Here is a 12,150-nt window from a genome sequence, read left to right as displayed (position 1 = left end):
CCCTTCTAATGACCCAGAGGCCCAGGGCTCAGAAACTCCAAACAGAACGATCACTGTTAGGCGGTAGGCCAGCGCAGACGGCTCCCTTCCTTCCTTCCTTCCTTCCTTCCTTCCTTCCTTCCTTCCTTCCTTCCTTCCTTCCCTCCCTCCCTCCCTCCCTCCCTCCCTCCCTCCTTCCTTCCTTCCTTCCTTCCTTCCTTCCTTCCTTCCCTTGTTTCCTTCCTTCCTTCCCTTGTTTCCTTCCTTCCTTCCTTCCTTCCTTCCTTCCTTCCTTCCTTCCTTCCTTTCCTTCCTTCCTTCCTTCCTTCCTTCCTTCCTTCCTTCCTTCCTTCCTCCCTTTTCTCTTTCTTTCTCTCTTGGGGAGAGTTGTCAGCAATAATACTCTCTTTTTTGACTACCCAGTAAAAAACGTTCAAAAACAAAAATGCCCACAGAAGCCAGTCTCTTTCCCCAAATCTTGCCCTGAAGAAGGATCTTCTGGAAGCCATGCATCTCCATAACCCTCTCTTCCTCCCTCCCTTTCTCTTCAATTAATTAAGCAAATATTTATTGATGACTTGGCTCCTTCTCTGTGTCCTGGGGACACCTGTGGGGACAAAGAGGCAGCTGACAGGAAAGGAAGCCCAAGTGCAGTGTGGGGGCCCAGGGGACCGGAGGCACTCCCTGCAAAGCTGTGTTTAGGAGCCAAAGGGTGCCCCACTGCCCATTTTGGGGGATGCACAGTGGGCACTCTCACCCCTGCAGAGCCTGGTGCCTCCCTTCCCTTTGGGGACCTCACGGTTCTCCTTCGCCCTCCCCACACCCTGGGTGGAAAACAATGTGGACATTTCACAGAGGCTCAGAGCAGTTGAGGCCTTTGCCCAAGGTCGTAGACTGTTAATGAGAGCACTGAGGGGTGCCCGGCCTGGCCCCTGACCTTGGACAAGTTCATCACCTGCCTGTGTGTGCTCTCCTTATCTGTCAGATGGGGGCATTAACAATGTGTATCCTGTGAGCTCATGGGAAGGGGCTTAGGAGCCCGGATCCACATCAGCTCTCCTTGTCTGAATGCAAAGGCGTCCTTCCAGAAAGGCTCTACTGGCCTCACCCAGCTGACTAGCAGATAGCTGTCAGGAGGGAGGTTTAGTGACTCAAGAGGCCACACAGCTCGTGGGTGGCACAGCGAGGAGAGCCCAGGACTCACTCCTGCCGGGAAGGGGCTGGACGAACTGAAACGTGGGTCCCCATTCCTGTGGAGGGAGCCCTGGGCAAGGGCGGCCCCATGGACCCCGGCCGTCCTGGGAGGGCCCCACGGGGCCATGTGGGCCCCAGACCTGGGGTCTGGGAGGCTGAGGGCGGCATTGTTGGGACAGCCCAGGGCACCTGGGGCCGGGCCTCGGGCCATCTCTGGGACACCCATAGCAGAGTCGGCCCTGAAAAGGAGGGGACAGGGTGATGCCGACGTGAAGCCGCTCCTGGGCTCCAGCCTTCACTGCCCTGAGTCCCCTCTGCTTCTGAGCCCAGGTCCGGTCAGGCTCGTCCCCCAGCATGGAGGCTGAAGGTGACCTCCGAGCCCACGTTTTCCCGTGGCCCTCACGTGGCAGCCTGGACTCTGGCTGGGGTCAAATCCTGGCCCGAAGGGGCAGAGGGAGGTGGTGGCTCCCACCTCCTGCCCAGCCCGGCCCCCACCACCCATCTCTCCGGGACGAGCTGGGTGCCAGGTTCGCTGCCCACATCTCAGGCCGGTCCGGTGTCCCCCACAGTGCCCTTGACTGGGTCCAAACAGGCCCTCAGGCAGTGGCACTGATCCCTCATTCCCTCACCCCCCTCTCCTCCCTCAGGACACAGGATCTGGCCCCAGGGCCGTTGAGGATCTCTGGCCCAAGGGACCCTGTGCAGGTGGAAGCCAGACTCCCACCTCCGCATCACCATGGATGGGGCTGCCACGGCCCATTGTAACAAATGTCCCAATCCACACTGGCTTTCTGGCTGCCAGATTTAGCAAATCAAAGTATAGGACTCCCACTGAAATCCGGACTTCAGATAAACGGCAACTAATTAGTGAGTCTGAGTATGTCACCCCTCGGTTTCTGGCTCAGAAGTCGGAAGGGGCCATGGATTGGTTTCCCCCCTCTAATGTCTGAATCCATGAACAGCCAAGAAGAGGGGGAGGGAGGGTCCTTATTGGACACCCACCCATCGGTGCTAAATGATCATAGGTTCCCTGGCCTGGGAAGGGTCCCCGGAGCAGGAATTTCCAACCGGGGACAGCCCAGGATCTCAGCAGTCCCCACCGCCCTGCGAACACCAGGCTGGAGGCTCATCCCTGCACCAGAACTGGTCCTTGATCCAAGAGCCCTGGTGGCGGGCAGGCACTCTACCTGCGGCCAGCAACTGGACGCCAGGGCCACACTCCGGTCGGTTCTGTGACTGGGGAGACTGGGAACGTGGCACAGAGGAGACGCCTGCTTCTTCTCCAGGAGACACATCTGTGAGGTTAACAGGGCAGGCGGCGCGAAGCAAGGCAGGGCCTCCCGGCCACCGTGCAGATAGCAACAGCCAGCTGTCCACAGTCCAGACGGGCCTCTGTGCCCTTTCCAGACGGCCCCCTCCTCGAGGCCCAAGGACCGTCTGGCTGCTGAGCTCCCAGGAGGTCCGAGGGGTGTGACCTCCCCCCTCCGCCCGGGCCCAGCTCAGGGCTGCCTATAAAGCTGGCCCGGGCCCGGTCCTCCGCACACCGGGCTGGGACCCTCGCCGAGCCTCCTCGGGGGACGCGTGCGCTCTGACCCCCGCCCCCCCATCCCCGGGCGGCACCATGAGGCCCCTGTGGCTGTGCTGGGCGCTCTGGGCGCTGCCCCTGACGGGCCCCGGGGCCGCCCTGACCGGCGAGCAGGTGCGGGCCAGCCTGCTGCGGCAGCTGGGCCTCCGCGAGGCGCCCGTCCTGGACCAGCGCGACGTGGAGGGGCTGGTCACCCCGGCCCACGTGAGGGCCCAGTACGTGGCCCTGTTGCGGCGCAGTCACGGCGCCCACTCCCGCGGGAAGAGGTTCAGCCAGAGGGTCCGAGGTGAGGTCCCCCTCCCACCGCAGCCCGGTGCTCGTTGGGAGCGGGGAGGCTGAGGCCAGCGGGCCTGTCCCGGGGTGGCCGTCGTGGGGGTGGGGAGCTCCACGGGACTGTGAGCGTGGCTGCATCCGGGGCCCTGGGCTCCGTCTGCACCAGGGGCCCCACTGGCAGAGGCGAGGCAGGAACGACACCCTCGTGGGTGCAGAAGCCCCGTGGGAGGAGGGGAGACAGAGAAAGGGGACTTGGGGCTAGTGACAGGGAGGATGGCCTTGGCCGGTCAGGCGCCTGGAGGCCTGGGGACGAGGAGGCTGGTCCTGAACGCTCTGCAGAGCTGACCGCTGGCGGCCACGTGGCCCGTGGTCAGGTGGTCCCACCGTCAGCCCGGAGCCTCAGGCGTTGGGGACACGGGGCCTGGTGCCTCTGGGGAACAGGAGCTGGCAACAGGCCCCAGGTGCCTCTTCCTCCGGTTGGGGACATTTCACTGGGCAGGAGCCCCTCAGGCAGGGAGTGGAGAGGAAGTCGGGGCTCTTGCCCTCCCTCCTGGAAAGGCCACTCTCAGCTGGTGACCACAGATATCCACGGTGGCTCTCTGCCTCCCTCTCTCCGCTGGCCCTCCCACTTTAGCTGAGCGCCTTCCCCTAAAGAAGGCTGCGTGTCAGGGTGCCTGGGGGGCTCAGTCGGTGAAGCGTCTGACTCTCGGTTTTGGCTCAGGTCGTGATCTCGGGGTTCGTGGGATCGAGTCCCACGTCAGGCTCTGCGCTGTCAGCACGGAGCCTGCTTGGGAGTCCCTCTCTCCCTCGCTCTCTGCCCCTCTCCCTCTTGGACTCGCTCTCTCTGTCTCTCTATGAAAATAAATAAATAAACTTTAAAAAAAAAAAAAAAGGCGGCTGTGCAGGTGAGGCCCCGCCCCCACCTCTCCCTGCCTTCCTGGGGGATTCTGCTCACTGGCTCTGGGCCCCGCGCCCTCCCAGCGGGCCTGACCTGCCTGCTGACCCTGCTCCCGTCCCCAGAGGTGGCGGGCAGGTTGCTGGCGGCCGAGGCCTCCACGCACGTGCTGGTGTTCGGCATGGAGGGGCGCCTGCCGCCCAACAGCGAGCTGGTGCAGGCCGTGCTGCGCCTCTTCCAGGAGCCGGTCCCCAAAGCGGCGCTGCGCAGGCTCGAGCGGCTGTCCCCGCACGGCGCCCGCGCCCGCGTCACCGTCGAGTGGCTGCGCATCCACGAGGACAGCTCGAACCGCACCTACCTGGTGGACTCCAGGTGGGGAGGCCGTGGCCGGGCTGCCAGTGGGGAGGGGAGGGGAAGGGGGCGCAGGTGGGCCCAGCAAGGCAGGGTGGGTGGGGGTTGGCGGGGAGTGGGGGGGGGAGGGGGACTGTTGGAGTGGGGACGGGGTGGGTGGGCCCCGAGGGGGGGAAGGGGGAGGTGGAGGGGGCTGGAGGGGGAGAAGGGGAGGGTGGCATGTGGCCTAGTGTGGGGGAGGGGGGGAGAGAAGAGGGGGAGGGGAGGGGGAGGGGGCAGGTGGGCCCAGTGTGTGGGGGGGGGCAGGCTCCCCCCAGGGGGTGTCCCCAGCCCCAGCTCAGGCCCCCGTCTCCACGGGTGTCGCAGGCTGGTGTCCCTCCAGGGGAGTGGCTGGAAGGCCTTCGACGTGACCGAGGCCGTGAACTTCTGGCGCCAGCTGGGCCGGTCTGGGCAGCCGCTGCTGCTGCAGGTGTCCGTGCAGAGGGCGCACCTGGGCCCGCGGGCCTCGGGCGCCCACACGCTGCTCCGCTTCGCGTCCCAGGGCCAGGAGGGCACGGGGCAGGGCGAGCCCCAGCTGGAGCTGCACACCCTGGACCTCGGGGCCTACGGGTAGGCGCCTGGGCCCTCGGGGGCCCCCACGAACGGGCGGGTTGGCGTGGGGTCTCCCAGGGGCGCCGTGGGAATCAACGGACGCGGGGTTTCCCCCCCCCCCGTCCCGGGACTAAGGCCACGTACTGCGCAGGGTCTGGTTATTGGTGGTTCCCCGTCCGCGGCGCAAACCCCAGCCTGTGCAACGTGACGAGAGCTGGCGGTAAATCTCCCTCCCGGGTGCCCTCCCAGGCCCGTGACCTCAGCTGACCTGCGCCCCTCCTGTCCCCGCAGAGCTCAGGGCGACTGCGACCCCCCGAGGCGATGGAGGGCGCCCGCTGCTGCCGCCAGGAGACCTACGTTGACCTGCGGGGCATGCGGTGGGCCGAGAACTGGGTCTTGGAGCCCCCGGGCTTCCTGGCCTACGAGTGTGTGGGCGCGTGCCAGCAGCCCCCGGAGCCCCCAACCTTCAGGCGGCCGTTCCCGGGGCCGCGACAGTGCGTCGCCTCGGAGATGACCTCGCTGCCCCTGATCGTGGGCGTCAAGGAGGGCAGCAGGCCCAGGCCCCAGGTGGTCAGCCTGCCCAACATGAGGGTGGAGAAGTGCAGCTGCGCGTGGGACGGGGCGCCTGTGCCCAGGAGGCTGGGGCCTTAGGGCTGGCTGTGGCCTCCAATGGACTTGCCTCTGTGTGCATCCAGGCATCGGGACAGCTGGGGACTAAGGACTGCTGATGGCTAACGCTGGGCCATCTACTGAGCTCAGAATTTGCTTCCTGTGTCCATTCAGCTCACCTCCTAATTTTTCTGCCCAGGGTCACGACTCCCGTGCTTTGCTCTGGTCATTCACTGCACATCCCAAGCACTTACCTCTGTCAGTTCCCAAACTGTCACTGTCTCCTCGTCCCCTCACTGGGTCTGGGCTAAGCTCTGTGGAAAGGGCCTACGTGGTCCGGTCAAGTACGGGTTATGCATTTCCAACCCGGATTGTAAGGGCATTATCTAATAAACAAATGAAACACGTTTTATTCTGTATTTCTCTATTTTCCCCAGAACCCCAAGGGAACAGAAAGTTCTATAGAGATTAGGTCAACCTGCTTAGAAAATCAAGGAAGGAGCCGAGCAACACAGGAAGCTAGGATTGAAACACATTGAGCCCTGTGTGTCTGTCCTCTTACAATCGAAACAGACATCTTTTTGTCGTGGTGGACGCCTTACGGTTCTGGGCACAGCAAGCCGGCTTTGTTTCAATTCTACTTTCTACAAAATAAAAAAGTCTGTGATGAAAATCATCAGTCACACAAGCCTGTAGGTCACTCCTTTAGATTTAGGGGCACATGAGGGGAGCAACTGTGGAAAACGCTGGCTATGACAATTTATTTTTATTATTTTTTAATGTTTATTTTTCAGAAAGACAGAGACAGAGCGTGAGCAGGGGAGGGGCAGAGAGAGAGGGAGACCCAGAATCCGAAGCAGGCTCCGGGCTCTGAGCTGTCCGCACAGAGCCCCAAGCAGGGCTGGGACTCAAGGACTGTGAGATCATGACCTGAGCCAAAGTCGGATGCTTCACCGACTGAGCCACCTGGGGGCCCCAGACAATTTAGAATGCCCAGATTATAGGGGCTGTTAAGTTGTGACTGTGTCGCAGGATCCCAGCCAGGACTCCTTAATTCCTAGCCGGTCTGCACAGCGTTAATTAGCTCTGAATTCCACACTCTGAAAACCCCTATTTCCTTCCCCATCAAACAGAACGATTCCTGACTCCCATATACTTACTGGAGATTTAAGGAAACCGTGTTTTCCCAAGCACCCCTCATACTGTCTGATCCATAACAGGGGCTGTGGTTAGTTACCTCAACACACCGTCTCACCCATTTGGCCTTCTCTTGATTTTGAAATAAACTTAACCTACTGAAAATAAAATTTAGAAATCCCTTCGCTGTGAAGTCAAAGACCCTGACGTTTCTTCTTTTCTTTTTTTGGTCAGTGGGTGGCTTCACCATTCTAATTACAGAGATTAGTTAGAACCAGGCACTTGCTGGGGCACCTGGGGGGCTCAGTGGGTTAAGCATCAGGTTCTTGATCTCAGCTCAGGTCATGACCTCACAGTTCTTGGGTTTGAGCCCGGCCTGGGGCTCTGCGCTGACAGTGCAGGGCCTGCTTGGGATTCTCTCTTGGTCTTTCTCTGCCCCTCCCTGTCTTGTGCACGTGTGCCCTCTCTCTCTCTCTCTCTCTCTCTCTCTCTCTCTCAAAATAGATAAACTTAGAACCAGGCATTTCCCTGGACCCTTCAGCACAGACCAGGCAGGTGCTGGTGGCATTAATTGAGGCAGGGAGGCAGTGGGGACATGCAGGAGAGGGGTGTGAGAGGAGGTCTGATAAGTCTGGGGAGGTGGGGGGGCAGACATCCAGCCAACACCCCCCACCCCCATCACCTTGGGGGGGATCAAGTGTGAGGCTCTGGGCAGCGGAGGTAAGAGCAGGAAAGGATAGATGTCCACACACTTGCAGGGTGGAGCGTAGGGGCTGAGCGGGCCGGGCTAAGTGGATCAGGGTTGAGTGGACCAGGGCTGAGCGCAGAGGCTGAGCAGGCCAGGCCGAGCAGGCCAGGGCCAAGCACATGGGCCGAGTGCAAGGGCTAAGTTGACCGGCCGAGCAAACCGGGGCTGAGCGGGCCAGGGCTGAGCGCAGGAGTAAGGGGACCCGGCGGAGGGGACCAGGGCCCAGCGGACCGGGGCCAAGCGCAGGGGTGAGTGGACCAGGCCGAGCAGACCAGGGCCAAGAGCAGGGGCAGAGCGCAGGGACTAAGTCGAAGGGGGCCGAGCTCAGGGGCCCTCTGCAAACTCCAGGAAATAACTAGTGGGGGCGGGAGCGGGGTGGGGAGAAGGAGGAGGCCAGATGGGACGGAAAAAACCCCTCAGGGAAGCAACAGGAGACACCCGGACCCCAGCCCAGCGCAGGGAGCCACAGGCCGGGGCTCAGGTCAGGGTCACGGTGATGAGTAGGGAGATAAGAGAGCGCCTTTATCGCTGCAACCACAGGAGGCCGGGGCTGCAAGGGCACATGCCATCCAGGTCTCTCTCCCCAGCGGGACCCCTAGAAGGGCCCCAGGAACAGCCGCCCCCGCGCCCCGGGACCCCTGGACCTGCGCCCCCTCCCCCCGCGGGGCGGCCCCGGGTGCGCAGGGGCGGGGTCAGGTTCCGGGCGTAAGTCCCCGGGCGGCGCGCGGTCGGGCGGGGGCGGGGGCGGGATCCGAAAACTGGGCTCGCGGTGCGCATGTGCGGGAGGCGCCCGGAGTTTCACTTTGAAACTTTTCGGGGGCGGGACCCGCCGGTCAGGTGCAGCCGCCGCGCGGGCGCCGCAGGTACGGTGGGCAGGGGCGCCGGGTCGGGGTCGCCCGCAGCCCTCCCGGGGCCGAGTCCAGGGTCCCGGCCCGCGCGGACCCCCTCTCTCCGGGCAGGGCGGGGACGTGCTTCTCTAGCTTCCCCGCAGCCGTCTTGGACCGCCCCCCCCTCCCCTCCCCCCCCCCCGCCTTCGCTGGGGGGCTGACCCGGCCGGCCGGGGAGCAGGAGCGCAGCCGGGGGGGGGGGGGGGGGGGCTCTTCCTTCTCAGACGCCCCCCCCCCGGGGGGTGCAGGTGGGAGCCACTGGGCCCTTTCCTCGGTGACCCCTGCCCGCGGCCCTGCTGGAGTCCAGGGGGGCCGGGGTGTGGGGGGAGGGGGCCTTGCAGGGAGGGGAGGAGGAGGAGATCTCCACCTGGAAACCCAAACCGTCGGGTTCGGGGACCTGATAAGACGACGGGCTACCTGAGACTCCGGGGCGGCCTGCACGTCCCAGCCCCGGGTGGGGCGGCCGCTGGCGCAGGACTTGCCCGGGGTGATTGACCAGACGACCTCGAGCTTCCTTCCAGGCCCAGGAGTGCCTGCGCGCCACCCCCGCGGTGTCCAGGCTTCGCGGTTAAGCCAGGGGGCTGTGCCCACCAGTGCAGCCCCGGGCACAAGGGGGCAGGGGAGGGAGACCCGCCTTTCTGAGTCCCTGGCTCCTGCTCAGACAGGGCTGAGGCCGTGGGGGATGGGGACAGACTCCAGATCATCCCGAACCCGACCCGAGAAACAACCCGTATTGTTTCTCCTTTCCCCTCCGGCCCGCATCACTGTCTTCCTCCCTCCTCCCCTCCCGGCGGGACACCTGTCACAGCCCTGAGTCGCTTCTGCCTCCACGTGGACGTGAGCAGAAGCAGAAACCTCTCTTCACACCACTTCTTTGTTCAGTGTTGGGGCAAAGGTCTCCCTGGCTGTTCCCTGGGCTCTAACAGGGGAAAAACCTGGACCGGCTGCTGACCTTGTGTTTCCCATTGGCTGGAGAAGTGACTTAAAATAAAAGCCAGGAGCCTTTTGGGTGCTCACGGACCAGGTGCTGGGCTGAGTGCTTCATGCACACGGTCTCAGGCGTGTGCCTCCCAACAGCCCGGGTTGAGAGAAATACCACCGCCCCGCTTCACAGGGGAGGAAGTCAAGGCACTGAGCGTGTAAGCCGCTGTCTGAGCCCAAACTCCAGGGCTGCTCAGGTATCTGCTGGGCGCGCTGCCTCCCACTGTAGCCAAAGGCTGGGCCGTTTTCTTGACGCTCCAGGGCTGACATCTCTGGAGGTGGACAGCTCTCCAGGTTCCTGGGGAACCCCCCCCCCCCCCCGTTGTGTTTCCTTCACAACCTTCTTCTGCGTCTGGGAGCTCCGAGTCCGCTCCTCCCGTGGTGGAGGGACCCGGGCTGCTTGTGGTCTTGTAACAAAACCGGAAGATCTGCGATGATAAAAATACCCTGAATTTGTGTGGGGCCTTTTTGTAAGAACTGATGATGCTCACGCACCTGGTGCTACGTTCTGGCGTTTCCGGAAGGAAGGGGGAGGTGGTCAGGTGTGCTGCGTGGGCCGGTCCTTGCTGGACACACGTGGGCCGTGAGTTAGCACTGTGGCAAGTGGGAGACCAGCTGCTGGACCCAGCCCTCCCTCCCGACGGCCACGGCCAGGCTCTGGGGTGCACCTGGGCTGAACTTTGAGCTGGGGACCCGAGTCACCTGCTGCTCCAGGGGCTGCGGGGCCTCCACGGTGACTGTGGCTTTCCTGCCCTCACGTTGGTAGTGGAGAACCCTCTGGAAGGCATAGATACGTGCTAGGCACTCACATAGGTCTGTCGACGCACACAGGGAGGACTGCGCATCCATGAAGGAGGGCCTCCTCCCCAGCCCGCGAGGCTGCCCTGTGCTGGCTGTGTCCCCAGCGGCCTGTTGGGGAAAGTGCAGGGGAGCTGGCCCTGGAGGGAGCGCGACCTTTCAGCAGAGTTTGGACGCCATGTGTGTCCAGCGCAGGGACAGTCCGCGATCGAGCTGAAAGGTCTGAGAGAGACCACCACCCCCCAAAGCTGTGCCCTCCCCCGGAAGGGGGCTGGCTCTGGGGAGCCCGGAGCCCCCCCCCCACCAGGCTGGCAGTCCTTGCTGGCCGACCTGGCCAGTTCTTATCGGACTGTGTAAAACCAGCCAGGGAGCCAGTTTGGCAGGAGGGAAGGGACCCAGAGGTGTGCCCGGGGTGGAAGGGGGTACAAGGAAGACGAGGAGCCTCGGGGGGCTTCCTCCCACGGGACCTCTGCTCTGCTCAGCCTCAAGCAGCATCGGCCAGGGCCGCCCGCCCCCAGCAGCCACTCCTCAGGGACAGTGCTCCCTCTGTGAGCATTTTATGGGCGTGATTTTTCCTTTCCTCTTTACCTTTCAAGCCTTCCCTGTTCTGCTGTGTCCCTTTTCCTGATTCTGGCCCTCGGGTAGCAGCTGCCCTTGGGGAGGCCCTTACCGGGGGCCCACAGCCACCCATGCTTCTGTGGAGTGGACCCTCCCTGGGCCCAGCGAGGCCTCGAGCCAGAGGTCAGGCTGCTGAGGCTGGAGGAGGAGGAGAGGGGCAGGCAGCACAGAGGAGCGCCCAGAACCAGTTTGGGTGGTGGTGGGGGATTGGGGGGGGGAGCTGGGCGGGGGAAGCAGGGTGGAAACACCAAAGGCTGCATGTGAGGCCCTGAGTTCAGAGGCTTGGGGCGGGCGTGAGCCAAAGCGGAAAAGGCAGCTCCTGGTGACTCTGCGTTCCTTCAGGGAGGCCTGGAAAGGCCGTGCGGCCCAGTCCTGGGGTCGGGAGAGCCCAGCAGGAAGTGAGTGGCAGGCCTGAGGCAGCTTGGGAGGCGGCCGGGACTGTTCCTGTCTCTGCCGGCACTGGCTGAGGACCTCGCCCAGGGACTCGCCCGCAGTCCTTCCTTCCCTGGGCGTCTGGTATGTGTGAGGCAGGACAGGGGTTTTGGGGGGGGGGGCGGCAGGCGCTGGCCTCACAGCGTCAGGCCGGGCGCTCTGTCGGGGGTGGTGCTGCTGGGCGACCCTTAAAGCAGGGAAACCAAGATCTGCCTCCCAGAGGTAGTCTTTGTGACTCTGTTGAGGGCCACCAGCTCCGTGGCTCTGGCGTCACATCGTATGGCCATTGGCAAGCCTCTCATAAGGGGTGAGAGAGTGACTCAGGCTCCTGGGTCATCCTCCCATGTCCTTGGAGCTGCCTCTAACCGCTTCCTGCAGTCCATCCTTGTGTGTGTGTGTGTGTGTGTGTGTGTGTGTGTGTGTGTGTGTGTGAGAGAGAGAGAGAGAGAGAGAGAGAGAGAGAGTGTGTGTGTGTATGAGACATTGTCCCCAGCCAGCCCGTCCTGGGGGTCGAAGTGGCAGTCACCACCCCAGCCACATCGCCAGGCAGTCCAAATACCTCCGTCCCTTTTCTTCTGGTCCCCAAGATTTTTGTCCCTGTGGCAGGTTAGAGATAGCAGACCTCGCAGAAGTTCCCTGACAGACGAGTCAGAGCTTGAGGAAGGGTTGCTGAGTTATCGCTCCCGGCTCTCCAGCCACAGACGGTGTGAGGGGGCGCTAATTCGGGGGCCTTCGGGGGCCTTCGATGACAGGGACAAACACTGGTGGTTTCCTAGCTTCCTGGGGCTCCCAGAAGCCTCAGAGAGGAAAGGTCTACGAGCAGCCTGGAGTAACCTGGAGTCGTATTTGCTTTGAAAAGGCCGGGCCTTCCTGTTAGACTGGGGAGGTGGGGGGGGGGTTTCCCCGGGAGGGTGGGGGTGTGCCCCTCTTTCCCACCTGCTTCCACCACCCCCCTTGCCCTTTCTGGCTGCCCCTTCAGGGCCTTCCTGGAGCTGACATGTGTGTGCGTACTTGGATGGACGTTCCTGATTTGTTTCTTCCTGCGTTTTCGTCTTTCCCACCTTTATCTCCT

The 12,150-nt window shown here is 63.1% G+C and overlaps 2 pseudogenes; both read left to right on the top strand.

Moving 5' to 3' along the window:
• Positions 1 to 2,790: 2,790 nt before the first annotated feature.
• On the top strand, positions 2,791 to 5,519 carry LOC131495884 (left-right determination factor 1-like; annotated as a pseudogene).
• A 2,595-nt stretch (positions 5,520 to 8,114) lies between these two features.
• The window catches only part of LOC131495920 (CSC1-like protein 1), a 29,033-nt pseudogene continuing 24,997 nt past the window's right edge, over positions 8,115 to 12,150 (top strand).

This window comes from Neofelis nebulosa, chromosome 15 (genome assembly GCF_028018385.1).
Source record: "Neofelis nebulosa isolate mNeoNeb1 chromosome 15, mNeoNeb1.pri, whole genome shotgun sequence".
NCBI lineage: Eukaryota > Metazoa > Chordata > Mammalia > Carnivora > Felidae > Neofelis > Neofelis nebulosa.
The sequence above is the reverse complement of the archived record's forward strand: the minus strand, read 5'-3'. Positions and strand labels throughout refer to the sequence as shown.